The sequence below is a fragment of the Cyprinus carpio genome, chromosome A12 (assembly GCF_018340385.1).
Source record: "Cyprinus carpio isolate SPL01 chromosome A12, ASM1834038v1, whole genome shotgun sequence".
Classification (NCBI taxonomy): Eukaryota; Metazoa; Chordata; class Actinopteri; order Cypriniformes; family Cyprinidae; genus Cyprinus; species Cyprinus carpio.
The window spans coordinates 26,634,028-26,655,669 of NC_056583.1; the positions used below are offsets into that span (position 1 = coordinate 26,634,028).

Genomic DNA, 21,642 nt, shown 5'->3' on the forward strand with positions numbered 1-21,642 from the left:
AGTCGTACTATTAAAGGTGAAAAAAGTGTATGGGGCTGATTCCTCTGAGCAGCAGGAACAGGGATCCATATCAGTGCTTGGATTTAATCACTATAAGTGGTTTTAATATCTGAGGCTTATCGTGGTATATGATTCAGGTTCAGATTGTCAGGTACAGTAGTTGTTCTGCCATTATCATGGAATTAGGTCCCATTCTCTCCTATCAAGTGTTATCACGACCCAGGCATACAGGGCTGTTGTGATGATCGCTCTTGTCACGTCTCATTGCAGGCATTGTTCCTTGAAGAGCCAGGAAAACTGGATTAGTATGAGATATGTAAGAATAAAACTGATAAAATCTCCTTCCTCCTCTCTTTCCAGGGTAACCAGGAGGCCCCAGCTCCCCCAGAAGCCATGGCTCAGCCGTATGCTCCACCGCAGTATCCTCCCCCTCCACCTCAGAACGGGTTGCCTGGCGAATACACCCACCCTGGGCAGGACTACACGGGGCCCAGTCCGGTCCCTGAGCATGCCGCAGCCCTCACTATCTACACACACCCACACAGACGCACAGCGAGCCACCTGGCACTGACAGCAGCACACCGTCCCTCACAGGGAATAGCAGCATACCAGTGAGTGCACATGCTGCATGCAGGCATGAAATATTTATTTTATTTTTTTACTTTACTTAGAATTCCATGTGAGTCATACGAGTGACAAAATCACAATGTAATCATGTCTTATCTAGTGTAAGGTGTTGATATTTCACAAAAAGTCATCCCACTGAGACAAAAATATATTTTTCTATTTAAAAAAAATGCAAATTACAGTTTTATAAACCATTAGCATGTGCCAAAAATTAGTACCCCATGAACAGGACATTTTTATTCATTTTTGAATTACTTTTTACATCTTACATTTTTTTATTGTCAGAATCAGACTACAACATCCAATTTCTAACATTTCTACTTTCAGACAGACTGAGATAAAGAGAAATTGGGGCTAGGAAATAGAAGAGTTTGGAATGAAGAGAAGCTAGTGCAAGCCAAGATAAAAGCATAGGACAAAATAAGAGAAGTTGAGAGAAAAATCATCCTTCTCCATTTAAAGAGTTCGTCTGCTTTTTCTCTCTCCATTTTATCAAGCTTTAATCCATGGCATTCACATGGCTCCATATCTTAAACCCCATGGAGCCATTCACCATGGCTAACAATATCACAAACGTCTCAATGGACCACTTAATGAATGCTGCCCAAGTGCTCTATCTGAGCATATGACAAGTACATGATGAAATAAAAAGAAACTCTAAGAGGAGAGAGTCTCCTTAGACCGGGTCCCGTGGGTAAGTTGTGTCTTGTCTGTTTTGTGCTACCCTTTCTTGGTTCCTATAGACCTTTGATTAACACATACACTTACACTTGGAGGAAATAAAGGGAAAAAGCAGAAGGGTAGATGAATCTGAGATGTTATTTTTATTTTATTTTATCACTTAGATTTTATTAGATGTTATATAAAGGGCTGGTTTCGGGGTTTGACATGCATCTTTTACAAGACCCCTATACAGGGGCCTTGTAAAAATACGAGATTTGATCTTTGGCGAGTCACTATAGTGACTGGAAATGTTGTCAGAAATGTTGGCCCAATGTGTCCCAAACTTTTGTCTACAAAATATAAGTATCTAGGTAAGCAGCTAAATACAGTATCTAATAGTTACTGTTGCTGTTATTGTAACAAGCTACTTTATTTCAAAATATTTAACATTAGCTGGATTTATTATATTTCATGATGTGAAGACCTTTGCTAATTCATCTCATAGGGAACAAGGGAGTAAAATGAGACAGCCAGTGAAAGGGCATAAGAGAAGGGTGGGAAAGAGAAATGAAAAAAAGCATAAAACTTTTTCTGCAGTGCAAAAAGAAGAAGGTCTTCCTAGCCTGGGGGGGAGGAAGGTGGAATGACGGATGAAAAATGTAATCTTTTTCTCTTTCTGATTGGGATATGTGTAAAGCTCTGAGGTGGTGTGGTCTAGGGGAAGTAGTTATAATCCCCACGCTCAGCAGATCACTGAGAAGCGATGCTGACAGGCCTGTAAAGGCACCTGAGCTCTGACTGGGCTAATCTAAGGCTCGATTGGGGATGTACTTAAACTGTCACTCCCGGCCTAACCCAGCAGGGAAATTCTCCCTTTCTCTCCCTCTTTTCTTTCTCCCCGTGGAGGATCGTTAGCAAAGAAGGAACACTACACCTCAGATAGTGGACGGTAATCACATCAGATCACATATCAGATCACATCATCACAACAGCACAGACACTAGATGCTCGGTAACTCAGCAATAAAAGACTACTTACCTCTCTTTAGGGTACAGTTTTCCACTACGACTGTCATATTGCCTTGGGTGGGATTGTCTAAACTGTGATTTGCAACGTGCTCAAACACAGCCGTACTGCTCAAAGGAGCGTGATGTTATGTTATTAAGGGAATGCCATTTATTCCTGCACTTATTCTTGGCCGCCTTCCCTGAGTAGTTTTAACTGTGCCATTGATAATAATACTGCAGGTATAAGCGCTCTTTAAGCCTCTGTATTCGTACCCCGCTATTAAAACCTGTTGTGAGTCACATTACCTTGTCTAATTAATTAGAGCTTTGCACAAGACTGAAAGGCCAGTGTCTTCTTTCTAGATGGCAGGTGACTGTTTGTATTTGCATCTCTGTGGAAGGGAGGATGATGGGATCTGAGAATGGCAGAAGTGTAGAAGAACAAAAAAAAATATAAAGCAGCTCAAGCTAATCCCTTTAAGTGAAGCACTGGTTTGGCCCTAATCGGATGTAATCTACCTGCTTGGCAGCTTTCCAATCAGATAGTTTCAATTATGTGGTTGTAGGGGCATTCTGAAGGGGGGGAAGTGCTGAGCTGAGCACTTTGAAAGTGATTTGCAGATACACACTGAATGAGTGCGGTAATAGAAACGATTTAGGAGGACTCATTCCCCACCCAACCGCACATAAAAACAGAGGCACGCACGAAATGTGTGCAAACACCAGCCTTCTGTGACGTTGCGGTAGGGGAGGGGGCTTGGAGATGAGGTCCAATGTGGTGGTCTATGATAATGTTCAGGCAATTATTTCTTGGTGCTGCTTGGCTGCTCCATTCCTTGCTGAATGTGAAGTGCAGGGAAGTTGCTCTTCTTAATGAAAACTTTAATTCTGTCAGCCCTAAAAATACATTGTATTATTTATTCATTTATTTATTTTACTTTCAAATTTTCAGCAGACACTATGAGTTTAAAACAGTTAGCATAGTTAGCATTTGTTTTCAGGTTGCATGCAGGGAACTATCGATTTTTAGCTTGATATGATGCATGTTTACTGGAATTTGTTCTGGAGAGAGTATGTCAGAGCGATAAATAGTCCACATATGTCATTCAGTAAATCATTTGGCATGCTTAATCCCAAACCCTGGCAAATGGAACATTGTTATGTAACATTCCTGACTTCATTTGTGGTAATTGGCTGTCATAAACCTTTAGAGGGTGTAATATACCTACTTGGGGTTCATTTGGGGAGCTTTTTTCTTAGCTGACCATAAAATCCTCCCATATGGATTTACTATTAGCTTTTTTGGCAGGATCTACATTCGAGGACCCTAATGCAAGTTGCTTAGCTTCTCCCCGTTGTCATCCTGGTAAATGGAGTGCTGGAGAGAGGGTCATAGTCGATCTGCATTTATAAGAAAGACATCAAATCCTCCTCCTAAACATCTCACGACGTCCTCCGGAGGATGACCTGACAACCCGAGTGAGCAGGGAGTTTGCCTCTCCTGCCGCAAACGCCAAACACTTTTAATTACTTTTCACCTCGTCTGCGGAACTTGAGAGCGCAAAGCCCTCTGAAACCTTGTCTCTGAAATAGACAGATGCAGCCCATGCTAGCTGCAATATATTAACATGCAATTAACACAAATTAAAAGGCAAATTGCGCAGACGTACCCCCTGTAGATGGCTGCTTAGCGGTGACGATGAGATAATTAGATCCAAACCTGGAGTGCAGAGTCTCGAACGCTTACAGTTACCTCTCCTCTCCCTCTCCTGGCCTGGTGTCAACTTCTCCAGAGAAGAGCACTCCAAGCCGCCACGCCTCAGAGTGTGGAAGTGCTCTGAATAAAGCCAGAGAGATTATATCGTTCTAGTCAAGAGTAAGTGAGCCGGACTGTGTGTTTTACAAAGCGCTTATGGTGGAACAATTGTCCTCTTTTTAAGCAAAGCGTGCAAGACGAATGCGAAGCAGCCCTGTGATTTCTCTTCATTTTTGTCATTGACCGTTACTCACTGTGCTGCATCACTACATGATGACTTACATCTAAGAGGACCTAGTCAATATGTGTTTCCATAAAGTAAGCAAATCAAAGCCCTCATCCTTTGCTTCAGCACTTCTTTGGGCAGAGCAAGGAACTGGAGGCTCTCAGAGGCCACGCGTTTCCGCTGGTCGGTAATGGGTGAGTCCACGCCGTCACACCGCTCACCTGTTAGACATGATAGATAGTGCGGCTCTCTCCAGAGCGACTGCAGACAGAGCATGTGAATGACCGATGGCACCCGGCATGATGGATGAGGATGATTGGGAGCGGGAAGAGGTGCAGCCCAGGGAGCCGGGGCACCAGGGGGTAATTGCACCTCCGCTTGCCCATCCATCTGCTCGGCTTTCCATCTACCCACCATCAGGCAGGGGCTACGGGCCTCCGCTGCTCACCGACCTCGGGCGGCATACACAAGGGGCAGGACGACAGGCTGTGTGGATCCAGAGCCGACCCGTGTGCTTTATCTTAACAGGGCTTGACTGTCTACATAGCTGCAATGATTGATAGTGCTATTGTGCTGGTAAACACGGTGTCCTCTCACAGAGATCCCATTGGGAGAGACTGGTTGCATTAGAGAAGATGAGGAAGTTGTCAGATGGAAAAAGCAAAAGTTGGTGACCCTCGACATTTAATGGTTTCATAGGGTTTCGCTGTTGTCATAATGTATAACCTGTAGCAAGAGTTCAAACTTATCTTCATTGTTCCCAAATAAGACTGGTTATTGATGACTGACCATGTGAAGGGTGTATGTTTAGTATCATTTATACACAGCATTTAGTGTAATCATCTAAAGGGATTTTTGGGGGTTTATGTTTGTTTCCCCTAAAAAATTGTCTTTGGTAGAGCTCATCATGCTGAAGCAGAAGATGTAAAGATGTTTGTTTACATGATTTATTATATCTTTCTATTAACTGCATAAAAGATACATCTCTGAGACCCACAGAAATGTAAAGTCGCTTCTGTCATGTTACTGGTGTAAATTCCCCTGTAAAGACATATGTCCTCTGCAATAATGATTTTGTTTCAGTGAGTTAAACTTTTAAAATCGCTCAGGTTTCAGCTATATTATTTTTATCCATGTCCCATGTTTTTTCACCTTCTCTCTGTAATGAGTGAAAATGAATGAATGCCTTGCAGGTCCAAATCTTTTGCATTTGATGTTGGTATTATGTTCTTTTAGCTGTGTCTACATAAATTGCATTTTTTACTTCACCTTTTTCCTCTATTTTTTTCTCTGTCAGGGTGTCAGCGATAAAGGGATGGAGTGATAGATATCTCATTATATCTTCATTACCTATTATACATGATATATTTTTGCCCCATCTTCTATGATTTCATGTCTCTTGTGTGTTTTGTGCCTAATGAGGGGGAATTTGTTCCAGTCCCGTACTTATTATAATTAACTATGTTTACATAAAATACAAGAAAGCAAGCTTAGAATGTAAAATGATTGAAAAATCTATTCAATAGGGATGCACAGAAATCATGAGTTTTTCAGTTTCATTTTTTTTCAGTTTTTAAATCTTTTATAACTTCCGTTTTAATTCACCTTAGTGCTCATTTTTTATGCGTGAAAAGTTTACATTTTCTGTCTTTTGAAAGCTTAATAAAATCCAAACTTAACCATTTCACTATATTTCTAGTGTGTCAGCTTTCGTGGTGGTTTTATACTTACATTGACTTCCAGTCTTTTTTAATAAGTATTTAAGTTGTTGTTCATAGAACCATATTTACAATATTAAACTGTTTGTGCTTGGCAGACCAGACCTAAAACGATGCCTCAAATCATGCAAATTTACTTTTGCTTTACTTTTTAATGCACTTGACATTTTTCAGACAAATTTTCATATTACACTGTGTCTACACCGATGGGACAGTTGTCCCTCGTTGTGCCACACCACACCGCAGCAGCTTCTTGAGGCTGTCAACACTGGACGGCGACAAAGCGACCACTGCAAACTATTTGTAGTTCATCATAAATAAAATGAGGCAGCAGTTTTACAGTCAGGATTTGTTGTGTCAGCGTCCGTCCGCGCCACATCCAGTTTAGACAAGCAACACTTCAGAATAGGATCTATTGTCTTTTGTTGCATCGCAGGCAGCACCGCTCTCAATCCAGTGTAGACACAGTGTTTTACAGATGAGAAAATAGGCGAAAATTCCCATAGTCTTACAACGAAGTACCCCAAGCCATTTGTAACTTTACGGGAATAATCATAGAGATTTCATAGAGAAACCACCCAGCAACCCATGAGACACCCTAGCAAAACCGCATCTTTTTTTTTCTTTCTTTTCTTTTCCTCTCTCATGTTTCCCTTCTCTTCTCTCTCTACAGCGTGAGTCTGCTCATAGTATACAGCTGTCTATAGGCCCAGCCAAATGTAGCTGCCTTCAGCACTTTTCTTTCTTTTTGATCCTGCTAAGCCGGGGGAAGTTTAGCTGACATCATCTCTTCATCTGTGCTCCCATGTTCTTCTAATTCATTATGTACATGAAGGGCTGCCGCTCGGGGGGGGGGTTTTTTTTTTTTTTTTTTTTTTTTTTTTTGGTGCTGCGCTCACCATGCTTTTTTTTCCTACACTGAACATGTCTGCACACAATGGCTGAAAACAAGACAAACTCTTAACAACACAAAATGTCTTATGCATCTGCCAGCCATCACACATCCCGTCTGGATTAATTATTATTCAGTTATGCACTAACCTGATCTTCCCTCAAGGGCATTTTTGTTAGATAATATTTTTCTTTATAGATATTGATTTATTATTTCATACCATTTCTTTTTTGTATTGTTTTCATAATAGTTTTGATATGATTGAATTTACAGGGTCTATAACTTCTCTCTTCTGATTTATAGGGTGTAGATAAACATTTTTTATTAACAAAAAAAGCAAACAACTAAAACTACAAATTTGTTCTGATCTTGGATACTTTTGCAATAATGTTTAACAGCATTAATATTGGCTGTCTGCCGTCCTGTTGTTTTGGAGTCTGTTCAGATGAGGTCTTGTGAACCTCAGAGAACAGCGAGAGAATTAGTGAGAATGGGATGGAAGGTTGTAGCATCAGGGCTTGTGGAGGTGAAAGATGAATTTGTGTCATGGACAGCAGTCCCATCCTTGAGCACATCTGTGTCACTACCATTTCCGCCACATGACGGACAGATGAGCACACCATCTTTTTTTTTACGCTTTTACTTTCTCTCTCCTTCTCTTTGTACTTTCTCTCCTCAGGTCTTTATAGGGCAATGCTGCTCAATAATAAATGCACTCTCATGTCTCCCCATGTCAGAGTTTTTTTTTTTTTTCTTTAATTCTGTATCCACACTTCCTGACAGCTTCTTTAATCTTCACCGCCACATACAAGTGGTTGGCAGAGTAGAGGGAATGTTGTAATTATGCCCACCTGCATGCCCTGATCTCCTCCCCCTGCTCACCCACCCCTTCACTGCCCCGTAACCGTTGCTCTCGCTGCACTTTTTCCAGGCTTTGACCGCATTTGAGGTAGGAATTAACAGGGCTGTGCTTGTGTGTCTTTTTTCAGCAATGCGGAAACGATGTGGCACAGACAGACGGCTCTCAGCAGCTTCAGCTCCAGCTTTCAGACTCTTCGGAGAAGCAGCAGCCCAAACGGTTACACGTCTCCAACATTCCCTTCCGCTTTTTCCGTGACCCAGACCTCCGGCAAATGTTCGGGGTGATGTCTCAGGGCCTTGGCCAGATGGCAGTAGGTTTTCGTCTCAGAGGAAGGCCTGATTTAACAATCCTGTTTCAACTCTGACAAGGACATTGATCTTAGATTGCAACAACAGTGCAAAACCTGTTTAGATACTGTAACTGTATGCTGTCTGTTTTTTTTTTTTTTTCCCCTCCTTCAAATTTTGGCATTGGTGGGATTAAACTAGGGCTGTCGATTTTACTTTTTAAATTGAGTTACACTAGTGTGACAAGTGTAGTCTGATTTCTGAACAAATGATTCTTAAGAGACTCAATTTTTTTAAACAAATGAAAGCATACAGTGTAACCAGTGTATTCCGATTCCTAGGTGAAAGAATTGATATGAAATATTTTATTTTTTTAGTGAATCAGAAATATACAGTAAAGTGTGTGCAGTGTAGCCAGATTAATCATAAATTAATCATATATTTGATCCATTTTGTTTTAAATTAATTAAAAAAAAAAACAACACAGAGTTCAGCCAGTTGTGTAGTTCTATTCTTTCTCTAACAATTTACTCTAATGAAACAGTTTTCATTTTTTAGTAAATCAAACCACATATAGCTAATCGTTAAGACTTCAAATCTCTTTTTCATATGGACCAGGGTGTTAAAGATTAGTTAAAGATTAGCATTTTGGCCAGTAGTATTTTATAAAAAAAAAATTTTAAGTGTTTTGTATACTTCATTTATTTTAAAACATTAGCTACAAGGCTAAGTTTTTGTGATTGCATTTTTCACCTCTAAAAAAAAATCATTAAAAAAATGTAAAAACAAAAAAAAAAAAAAAAATAAAAAAAAAAAAAAACTTTTTTTTGCATTATTTCCAATTATTATTTTTTATTTTTAAATAATAATATCCTACAAAGGATCCAGAAGCCAGAGACTATTACTTTATACATAATGTCAGAATTAATTGTCATATGAAGGCTTTTTCTCAGCTAATATTAATGTATTATTTTGTTAAAAATTGATGTGATTTTGTACAGTTACGTGAATCTAAATTTTAGACACGAAAATTCTAAAATTCTATAGTCATATGTAGCCTAAATATTTGAACCTTACCAAAGTATTTTTTTCTATTTCAAGTTATTTTTCACATTTTCCTTTTTATCCCTCCAAGCCTAGAAAGTTTGCATGACAAAGTGCTGAAATGACGTAACTGCATTATATTAGTTTTTATTTTGTATATTTAGGTTTGTGGACAAGGGATTCATTCAAAAAAAAAAAAAAGTTTTTTTTTTTTTTTTTTTTTTTTTTTTTTTTTTTAATCAAGGTGTATTCAATCCAAAAATATTGTTATACTTGAAAGCAGCATCAGGCTTGGTAATGGTTGGTCATTATTTTTTTAAGCATTTTTGACCATAACTACTGTGTTTAGATGTCAGGTACTCTCGCGCTAGAATATAAAAGCCAGCAAGGGAGTGGCATTAAACACTGGCATTTTGTTATTGAGGCTACAGGCAAAGCCTAAGGAGGGAGAAAACATTGTTTTTTTTTTTGTTTGTGTCCCAGCTTGTTAAAAACCGGAGTCTGTGTTTACTAAGGGCACTGTATAGCAAACAGTAACACTTAAACTGGTGGAGGACTCTGGGTACAGCCTGACTGCTGAGATTCTTTGAGAACATCTGTTTCCTCACAGTGCTCTTTGTTCAAGGATGCGAGCCCCAAGAGAGGCTGTCTCTCTCTGCCTCCTCTCGTAGGTGCTCCTCTCTGTTCCCTTCGGCAGCACTGCTCTGGCTCTGCCCAGCATTGATGTGATGCGCAGCAGAGGCCACACAGTGGTCCCACCAGTGGAGACAATCTAATTAATAGCGCTCCTCACTGTGGTTAAAAAAACTAGAAGTTTACATCCTCAGTCATTTAGGGTTTGTGTTGTGCTACTGACGTCTCCGATGCGAATACAGGGCACATATGTGATTCTCTCAAGTGTCCTGTATGTTTTGTCCTGAGGAGACGGCTTGAAACAACTTGCTGTTGAAGTCTCTCAGGGACCCAGGGGTTGCAATTATCTCCCGTGCCATAGATAGACTAGTGGAAGAGGTCATCAATGCGATGAGTCCAAGCACTGCGCACCTCAAGTCCCCAAAAAAATATAAAGTCAAAAAGTCCAAGTCTGAGAAACAGTGACTGAAGCACAAGGGGAGAAGATTGCCATCTACTGATGGTTTCCGACTCTTTCTTTAAGAGAAAAAGCTTACTCAAGGTGGTTGTTTACTGACTGTGCACCACCCAATCTTCAAAATATTAGTTTTTAGTGTATGGTTTTGGTCAAATACAATATCAATAAATGTAGATATAAAAAAAAGATATTAAAATGATATACAAATATAACATTTAAATATGCTGGTTGGGAGTTTAAGGTACCGTTTTAGTTTTTTAAACATAACCTTAATAACACAAACTGTTTGAGATTTAATTTGTGAGCCCATTGTTCACAGACAATCTCAAGACAGAAGTCATTTCAAATTTAAACCTCCAAATAAATTTACTTGTATGCCTTTCAATGTTAGGGGTTATTTTGATTATTGTAGATAAACAGGACACTCGTACATTCACTTTAATCTTTTAATTCAATGACAGCATTCTAAATTCCAAACCATTTCTGAATTCTCAATCAAGTTTAGCAGTGATGAAAAATTCAATTTGGGAATAGCGGATTATGAGAACTGCAGTTTTATGTAGGCGTCTTTTTCCTTTTTTCTCGCGGTCGAGGTAACCTGGGCTTGGGCCGTAGTCAAACAAAGAGCGAACGATTGAAAAAGCTCCATTACCCAACCTTATTTGAGAGCCTCATTTCTAATTAGGAAAAAGACATCCAAGCAATTCTACAGAGGAGTATGAGAGGGGGGGTTGGAATGCTAGTGGTATGAAATTGTTTTGAAAACGTTGGTAACGCAAAAAGTCAAAAGGCAGATGCACACCGCCATGGCGATTTCCCCACGCATGTTAGGATTGCAAAATTGTGCCTTGCAAAAAATTCTGGACTGTCTCCCATAATACTGCCCCATTTGTTGGGTTATCGGCAGTGAATGGAGCGATCTCTAACCTACACTTCAGTGGCATGCAGCATATATAGCAATAAAAATGGCCCACACGCGCTCGTGTGGGGGAGGTAGTGTTAGATTTAAAAACAGGTACCCTGTGTTCTTCTGAACTTAATAAGACGGATGTTCCCCTCGGTATTTCCCTAGAGGTTTGAATCTTCTAACAATATTGATCACCCAAGGGAATGCAAACAGATTTACCCTAGAACCTCAAACAAGCAGAAGTTCCCCATATGGTTTTCTAAGGGGGGTTTATAATGATAGACCTGCTTGATTTGCCAAACAAAAAACTGGTCGTCTTGATTGCAGATCCACACATGGTTTAACAAACGGACTTGCTTTTTTAACTATACTCTCCCTCCATTTTCCACAGCAACGCTCTGACGTCGCTTCAATCGACCTCTCATGAAGCGTTTTCCCAACCTATCAAGTGTAGTGGACCACCAGCAGTCTCACACTGTGATCCTCTTCCATTGATCCCAATTTCATGTAGGCCTACTCTTATTATAAGCTCTCTGCTTGACCATTTTTTAGCATGGGGTGGATCGCGGGTGCCTTATTGGTTGGTAGCTGTGCTTAGTTTCGGTTTTCCCCCTAGGTGATACTAACCCGGTTAATATTCTTCGCATATACCATAAGTCTCCCAGTGCGGTGTGGGTTAAAAACATTAACTGTCCGCAGACAGACTTGTAGAGCTTGATAATGTCTGGAGCCGTGAACAGTGTCACTGTCTGTAGACTATGCAAATGCCTCTGGCGTTTTGATTTTTGCGCTGTCGCGTTAGGAAAAAAGCCTCTTATTGAATACACGCAAATCGCTGACTATGTTGAGAGACAGAGAGAAGACAGAGATGTGAACACCGGGGAATTTCTCCAAGTAAGGGTTCAGCCTTTTTGGGGTGTTTTGTGCTCGTGCGAATTTGTTATTTGGGCTTGGGAAAAAAAGCCAATGATTCTAGTAAGATTCATTTTTTAGCAACCCAGCCGTTCCATAAATTTGACACTGCGATGGCAATATGCATTCTCTTTTTTTTTTTTGTTTTTTTTTCCCGCTGTGTGGCCGGAGCAGACATGCGTCAACTTCAGTCCTTTCATCCTTCCGCTGTCAAAAATTTGCACATGTACAGTCTGCCTCGGGTTTATCCCCTTGCTCTGGGCGGTTATTGAAAGGCGGCCTCTTCTTAAAACTTATTTAGTGACCCATGCCGTCGTACTGCTATTTATTTCCCATATGAACTGTAGCTGGTTGCATGGAAGGCCCTATTTCGCCCTCTGTTTTGCTGCAAAGGAAGACGAAGGCTGGCTCGGTGGGTCTTTGACTAGGGTAAGTATGGTTAAGGAAAGTACTACAAGCCATTTTAAAGACGCAATTTTTAAAACCTGCTTTCATTTCCTTACAATTAGGGTAACTTTAGGTTGTTTGCGTTCATTTCCTCCACATTTTCCGTGACGATCTCGTCAATCTAGTCCCTTTAAAATGGATCGCCTTTTAAGCATCCTTTATACTCCTCCGGGTGAGCTCTTGTGGCCAGCCGTACCACCTTCCTCTCTCTATTTTGTTCTCCTCTCCAGCGATCCTCCCTAAAGTTGGAAGAGAGACATGCAAACATTAGTAACCTTTATTCAGTCATGTTGTCACTTTTTATTTGTGCGTTGCTCTAATGCTTGTCGCTCTTATTGCTTTTCCACAAATAACCGTCATGTCGTACTTTCTGGTCTTACATTTTCTAGTGTGGGTCATCCTCTTGGAGGACATTCCTGCTTTCCATCTAACCAATTTCATTTCATGCCTGTTTCCAAAAAATTGACTTTCTTTAAGAAGCTGTCTCCTTCTTTGGGCGAGGCAAGTTTCGGTTGACTCTTCGTTGTTGGCTATGAGTTGGCATGTTGATTTATTTATTGTAAATATATCCTGGCTTGAGTTCAAGGTCTTAAAATTTGTGGAGACTCCCTAACCAGTGATCTCTCTGATTTTAGCCATAAGTGTGAGTGTTTACGTTGTGTTTGTCGTGCAGTCGAGGGGTGTGGTGTGTATCACAAGGCTAATCATTTTTTTTTTTTTTTTTTTTTTTTTTTTTTTTTTTTTTTTTTTTTGGTTTGCCACATGTTTCTTCGGGTTAATCTGTTGGCCATCCTAGGTAGGAGCGTTCGTTCAGTCTAAAGGGCCAAAAAAAGTTAGTCTTCTTTGCGCCGAAGTGGCACAGCGGGCATCAAATCGCTGTGATTTCTAAAAGAAGGATGACAGTATCCATAAGCCGGACTCTCGTAGGGATTGTGGTCAGTTTGCCTCTATGTGTTTTTTAAATGCTAATTAAAGAATGATAGATTGGCCCTTTCAGAGGGCCGCGTATGAGAAATGATATATCATTTAGATAACAAACACAGAAAGATAGCACAACATATCTGGAAAAATTAACTGAAGTGGCAGGTAATATTACAAAGCGATGGTGTTCGTCTCACTGAGATAATAAATCAAATATATGCGTTTTTTCAACCGTGAATGATTTTGCTTTCTCTAGAATCCATTATCCTGTTTTTGTTTTAATGATTTTTTGGATGCATTGGTTTTACGTGTCAATGCCAGATATACCCTTCCCTGTTGGCTTCGGCACTTAGCTTTTTAGCGTCAAAAAAACACCAGAGGAAAATTAACAAGCCTTATTCTGTTTTTGTCATTACGTGCACTGGTGTCATACCACAGCAGGTGGGCTTTGGCTTGTTGATCTTTTGAGTTTTGCCTCCTCATCCAGCAGTATGTCCTTGCTCATTCCCAGAACCCCCGGTCTCCAGATGTGACGAGTGGATTCATTATACAGTAGTATTATATTGGTTAGGACAGAGCAGCTACATAATTATAAAGCCCTCAATAAATTAAATTCATAGAATTCTGAATTTACTTTGTTGAAATATATAAGATGGGTTTTTGTTTGTACTTGTGTGTTATTAAAGTCATATTGTCTTGATATATAATCAGGCTTCTATTGGACTGCCAATCATGTGATTATGATTAAGTGTTTTAAACACTATCAATCGATATGAGTGAACAATTCATTTTTTCTTTTACTTAGAAAAAATGTCCATTGTTCCTTCCTGAGTGAACAGTGTTTGTGAACAGTTCAGCTGACTTAAGTTAATTAACTCGCATATAATATAAACATTACAAATCACAATAAAATAACTAATCTAATGAAAGCCACTTGTTTATCAAAATGGAGTGATTGACTCACGCATAAAGACATGGCTGGAATTCCAACCATGACTAATATTCTATTTTTGGCCATTAGAAAAAAGAAAACAAAAAAAAAAAATACCCAGAAAATGTAAAAAAAATGAGTGATAGGAAGTGATCTTTACTCACTCGTAAAGACAGTGGGTGCACCTCGAAAGATGCGTCTGTTTCTTTAACTAGCATCGTAGGCAAATGTAGTATAATGGGTGTGCTGTACATTCATTGACTATAATTCTTTTTGTTGTTTTTTCTTTGTTGTTAAACGCGGTGGGACAAAAAAGTATAGTAGTTATCATACTGTTCAAAAGGTTATTACATACTCACGTAGTAGTATGCAATTATTTTCGGAACAACAGGACCAGTCATCTTTTCATTCCCAAATTAACTCAGTTTGTTTTTGCGAACCAATTTCTAGTACATGCGTGATTTATGGATTCACTCATAGAAACAGTCACTTTGTTTTGCCTCCCCTGAATGATTTAGTGTTTTGAAATGGCTATTAAATAATGCTCACTATTAAATAATATATCTTAATATATTACTGTAGAATTATGTCTACTGTTTCACTAAATATAAAAAATGTACAATAAACTTTTAGCAGCGTTTAAAGGTTGGTTAAATTAAAATTCCACCCCAAACATAAGTTTAGTCAGTTAACGTGAAGGAAAAAAAAAGTAGTAAGCGTACGCAAAAAAAGTAAACTTAATTCTTCTTCTTTTTAATCAGTGGGAGACAACAACAAGTGGTTATGTTTATTATATTGAGTAATGTGTTTAATGTTATAAACTTAAAGTAACACATTATTGATGAGTTGTGTACATCAGTATTCATTTCTCTGTCATGGAAATGTAGATTGTGTGAAGGTGTTTTTTCTTGTGTGTTTCGTAGTGAGAAAGCGCAGTGCAGGGTTTTATCTGTTTTTTAGCTTCCGTGCAATCAGTGTGCGTCAGTTTCCTGACAAACTGCTAGAAGTGCATGAGTTCTAATACTCCTTCTCTTTCCCTCTCTCTGTACTTTATGTCTATTCTCCCCTGTCTCTCCGAATTTTACTCATTTTTCTACCCACCTCATTTTATCGCCAACAGCAATTTGAGGTAAAATTTTGGATGTGGAAATTATTTTATACTGATGTCGGTTGTGCGCGTTGGGGCTCTAAAGGATGAGTCAGATGGAAGAGCAGTTCTTTGTCACTTCATACTTTTCCTCCCACAAGGTCTCCTCGCTACCCTTCATGAGGCCGAATAATTACAGCTCTTACACAGCGGCCGCAAATGTGACTGCAAACGGTCACACTCTCACACTCGCTCATTACTGAGACGAGACACGTTTGGAAAGGAATAGCTATGCCAAGAGACAAACTGAGCGGTTTCAGCTGAGAACGAGTTCAACTTGCCCAGTTATATAATTCTAGAGAAGTGAACGTGCTGACCAACACGCTAATGATTCTGCTCTTAGAGACTGTTCCCACTGTAATAAGATTCAGTTGTGTAAGTCTCTAGTCTTGCCGCTAGAAAATGGGTTATATATAGCCATACTTCCATACAGCGCTGCTGTTGTCAAAGGACCGGGTGACATTGTGCTGGAGGAAATTCTTTCAACTCCTCATAGGTGAGTCCCAGGTGTGAATCGCTGCTGGTGAAACAAACCCGTTACAGTGTACTCAAAATAAGCAGCGCACATTCTAAGATCAGCCGATTGTCACAAATAAACCGGTTCCTTACTATCCTTCTTGAATTCCTACACAGGGCTTCTGTGCAAAAATCTATATAGGAGGCTTGAGTCACAATGGATTCCACGTTTATATGATACTATGCAGAAAATCACATTGCACATGCAATTATTGGGCCAAATAATTAACTTTTAAATACACTAAAGTACATTTTATACTGATTTCCTTTCAGTATTCAAGAACAATTTAAATGTTTAAAATCAATTAAAAAAAATGATAGATGTGTAGTTATCATAAATAATGAGTATAAATTATTTATGTATATATAGTATGTAATTATAAGTAAGTTTTGTCAAAATATAGATACGAAAAGTATTCAAAAATAATATCATAGTATTATATATTTATATGAATGATAATTTTACTATTATAATTTTTTTTTGAATACGGCTTGTTTATAATAGATATTATATAGAATATATTAAAAAATTGTGGAATAAACACTTGCTGTAATATAATTATATTGTACAGTATATAGACATGTGCCAGGAGTTTTATATTTTAGTTTATTCATGAAGTTAAGTATTTTACATTTCTATAAAATCGATTGATATGCTGACTTCAAATTTGTCCAAAAACAAGGTATCTTTAGGCAAGCATCATATTAAGAAAGGTCAAACTCATCGCACCTAGTTCCCTTACTATACGGCCTCTGAGGCAGCTCAATTGTAGTATTAGAACAAACAAGTACTGTATGTCTGTCAGTGGCTCACCATTTCGAGCTGTGTAAGCTAAATTAAAAACTACCAAGCGCTAGGTTGAACAACGGGTAGCGCAAAATGTCGAAAGGATTAATTTTGCTGCTCCATGGCACATCCTTTTTTGATTTTTTCTGTTTCCTCAGGACCAAGGACTTCATGGGTTCTGATCTTTTCTTCATAGACCAGAACACAAAAAATTGAGTGTCCATGGTAATCATATCATACTCACAGGCCTCCCAAAGCAATTACCAGGCCGTACTTGCGCAAGTGGGTATGAACTAAAAGACCAGGGCTTGTTTCCGCGCTCGTGTTTGCTGTGCATACCTAACTATCTGTTCCGGATATGGCGTTTGGGGTTGCCAGATGTGGCCATAACTCCACGTCCCTGACAGCGGAGGTGGGGGTGCGGGGAGGTGAGCAGTCGCTTCCCAGCTAAAGAGCAGGATTTGTGTGCCATTAAACCGCTGAGCTCCTATTATGGTCCCCGTGGGAGAAACATTCCTTTCATTAGTTTATATCATTTTAAAGTTGAGGGCAGTGTCCGGTTAATTTATGAAAGAAGGAATTTTATGCTTACTGATGTTCTTGGCAAGACAGATATGATATGCACTAATGGTACATATCCATGCATGCCAAATGTTTCAATAGTACGATATGCCAGACTTTTGTCACTGCTTAATGATAAGCCTATATTGCTTGTGTCTCTTTTCCTTGGAGTTCTCAGCCTGAAGTAGGGCTGCAACGATAATAAATTGTATTTTTATCGGGATCATGATTTTCTGCTTTTACTCGATTCGTTAAGGAGTTTCATCTGCGATAATTGCCACGCAGTGTGTTTTTAACCCTGAAAACGTTTTTCATTTTAATGTGCCATTTTTGGACCTTTGATTGCTAAAAGACTGTGAATAGTTGTAGTTTGCAGCCTTCATGAAGTTTTTAAATCCCACAGTCAATTATCTTTTCTTTTTTTTCGGGGCATCTCCATATGTTTTTTCCTGACCAGATTGGTTCAACATCCAGTGAGATTACAAAAAGGCGCTGATGTAATCTGCAAAACACAGGCACAAAAACAATAATTTGTGTCGGAGTTTTAGGTGATCTCTTTTCTGATATATTGCCCGCTCACATTAAGTGTTAGTTCATAATAACACGTTTTTTCACAAGTTGTTTGCTGCGAGTAATAATGCAATGCAAACCATGCAAGTTTTACATTCTCTTGATTTGGTGCTTAGGTGAAAGTGCATTAATTCTGATGAATGTAATAAAAAGAAAAAAATTGTGATTAACGAACAACCATTTTAACTTTTTGGCAATACATCGGACCAATGTCCCTGCATGCCCTACCCTATAGTCCTAATGTCACCCTCTTATAATGTTTAGAAGTTGCAACCCTGCTGACTGTGACCTCTTTCTTCCTCTTCTTCTTTTCACCATCACTTCATTTTGATGCCCCTCTCAAATAGTCTTCAACCACCTTCATCCTCTTACTGGGAATCCTCTATGTTCACATCATCTCAGGGTTTTGGTTTTGTAACTTTTGAAACAAGCGCAGACGCAGACCGTGCACGGGAGAAATTAAACGGTACAATCGTAGAGGGACGCAAAATTGAGGTGCTTTCTTGATCTAACTATCAATACCCCCCCATCCCATGAGAACATAAGCACTGTCGGTTTGATGGAGCATGCTTGCACCGTCTCATTTCACCGCATTGCATCTCAAATGCTCACTTGCTGTGTGCATGCTGCATGTTTCATGTGTCTTTTTGGTTTTGTGGATAAAAATTACTTGTGACATACGTGATTATTATTTTGTGCGTGTGTTTGATGTGCATGCCATCAGATTTATGCCTTTTTGCTTTGATGTGTATGTGCAGCTGTAAAAAGCTTTTGAACTTTTTATCAACATTTACAGTGTGGTTTTAAACAATGCTGTATCTCTAAAAATATACATTTTATTTTCATCTCAAGATATCAAAGGCCTGTCAACGTGACTTTAAATCCCACTTGTTTATCCCAAACAGTGTATTTCTTCTTTCACATGTCTTACTTGAGGACACAGTCTCTTTTTCTCTCTCTCTTTTTCCCCCTCTTCTCCACAAGGCTATTAAGATTTTCTATAGGACAATTAAGATAATTCATGTAATGCACAAACAATACCTAGGCCTATATATCAAGGGAGAGTCGAGGCCAGTTGTTTCCTCAAGCTAAATGACCTCCATGGGCCCTGTGGAACGGAAAGCTATTAACGCTAATTAACATGAGGGTGAAATACTAACATGGCTTCTGTTGCCAGCGGCCATGTTTGTATTCCTTTGGCGCCTCCCAACAAGCTGCATGGTCTCACTGTGTGTTACTAAAGTCCCTTTAAGGCAAGTTAGTTTGCTCGGCAGCCATCTTGGTAACATCCCCGAGCATCTATTTTCTGTGTAGGCAGCAGGCATCCCAAGTGCAGCTTCTATTTACTTGAGAAAGGGAAAGGACAAGTGCTCTGGAAATTATATTGTTATATGATAATATAAAATGCACGCAATCACAAAGAATCTATGTTGTTTCTGGCTGGTTCAGCTTAAAGTGCCTTGTACAAATAGGTGCAATCAAACCAGCCGCCATATTCAGCGTTACAATTCATATCATTTTTTGGTGTTTTACATGTAACAAGGACTTGTACAATCTGGCTCTTTCCTGTCCGTACAGAGTCAGTTGAAATTAGTGCATTATCTAAGCTGCCAGCCCACGGGTGTGGTAGTGTCTGGGAATATGCTAGAACCTTCTGTCTAGTACCATGTCGGCATATTAAATAAATTCGCTGGAGACTAGGCCATCTCAGATCTCCCTCACTTGGCTAGGTGGGTAATTCCAATATCTCTGGGTTTCATTAAAGCCGCACTTTTCTAGAGTTGCTCTGTTCAATTCATGTTGACTCAGATGTCATCATCCAATCTCTACAAACAGCCTGGTGATTTAGGCTACATCCAGGCGAAACTACGATCAGAGCTTGATGGATCACTTTCCATTTTTAGCATCTCGTCATTATTTCAATTGGTATAATTTAGAGCTCATGTGTGAATTTTTCTTTTCTTTTTTAGACTTGGCTGGAAGAAGCAATGAAACCAGATTTTTCGTCACACTCATGTCTGCTTGGCATATGTGCCTGATAGTTTTTTGTGATTTGTTGTCTCAGATCTACTTTATTTTTCACAGGTAAATAAGGCAACGAGCACGAGTAATGGGGGGACAAACAAAAACGTGGCCAACCCATATACAACAAAGGTATATGAGCTTTTGTTTTTTATTGTAATAAAACATTCATTGTTGGCTCAATCAATGTACCCCATCATTTCATACATAAAATGTATTACATTAAGAGTACATTAGATACTCATTAGATAAACTATTTACATAATAATAATAATTATAATAATAATACCCAAAACGTAGTCCCCTGAACCGTAACAGTATTTCTAAGATTTTAAATTATTTAAACACCAATTTCTATATATTTTTATAGATACTGACATTATATAAAATTATAATTATAATGTTTTAACCCAAATTTAGCTTTCCTACCTACTCCTATTTAAAAAAATTAATAAATAATAAAACATGGTTTGTTAACTAATGTTTTGTTTTTGATTAATGTGGGCTCTTTGAAAGGTAAATCCTGCTGGGTTTCGGATTTAACAGTGGAACAAATGAACAATGAGTCATAAACCATAAAATTCTCATTCTTTATCTTCATTTTGGACAAGATCAACTTTTTATAATAATTGAAAAACCCAATTCTTTATATATGATTATATAAACTTATAATCATATATTATATATAATATTGTAGTATTTTAAAAATAAAATAAAAACCTCTGTGAAATGTTTTAGTGCTTTAAAAACAGAAATCTCACTTGTTTTGGATGTTTTGTTATCTCTACACAGTTTTAAAGTTCTCACAATCGTTTTAGGACTGCTCTTTTTAAGGCTGTCATCATGTAAGAATATGAATGATGTAATGTTCACTTTATTTCCCTCTAAAAGCAGCTTAATGTAAAGAGTGATCTCTTCCTTTACACCAGCTCTCCTAATGCTGTTTGGTAGCTCCGGGGGGAAAGCTTAGCTGCTGATAGTGGATTCAAGGTAAGAGAGTGGCTCATTCAGTGCAGGGGTCTCGGGTGGGGTCCTGAGCTGTTTCTCCGCTGACTCTGATTTCCCCTCACAGACTGTGCAATGGAGAGAGAGACAGAGAGGGGGAATCAAAGAATCAAATATAGCAGCAAGCAGTGTAGACCCCCCCCAGCTCTCTTCAGTCACTAGCCTAATGGGGAGTGAGAGGAGGCTATTTCTACAGCCCCCATCTATCACTGACAGCACACCGGACAGCACTCACTACTCTCTTGCTCTCTGTCTCTCATTCTCCCTCACTCTTTCGCATCCTATATCGCTCGCAATCTTCCAAATACCCCGATATTGCAGCCCCCTAACTCCTTCAAACCCTAATGTCCATCTTAAAAATATTTTTCCCGTCATATCACATCTCCTCCTCTCACTCCTCCCCCTTTTTCCGTTTTGTTCTTTTCTCCACCAAATCTCTTGCTGTTTATTTTTCAAATTTCTGCCAGTACCCTTGAATTAATCGGCGAAGATCGAGAAACAAACACTCCACAGGTCAAGGCGAATAAGCATTCGCAGCTAATCCTCTCTTCCCGTGTGTATTCCTCTACAGGCTGAAGCTGAATCCAGTGGTGGGAGCTGTCTATGGTCCTGAATTTTTATGCAGGTAAACTGCATTTGAGTGTTGTGGTCACAGGGCCTGCACTCGGATACTTACTTTGATTCACTGTTCGTCAGATGTGCTTTGATTTAGAGATAAATTTAGACACAGGCCCTTCAGAGAGA

The 21,642-nt window shown here is 39.1% G+C and overlaps 1 pseudogene; it reads left to right on the forward strand.

Annotated features, from left to right (window-relative positions):
* LOC122147069 overlaps positions 1 to 21,642 on the forward strand; it is a 113,421-nt pseudogene that overhangs the window by 77,739 nt on the left and 14,040 nt on the right.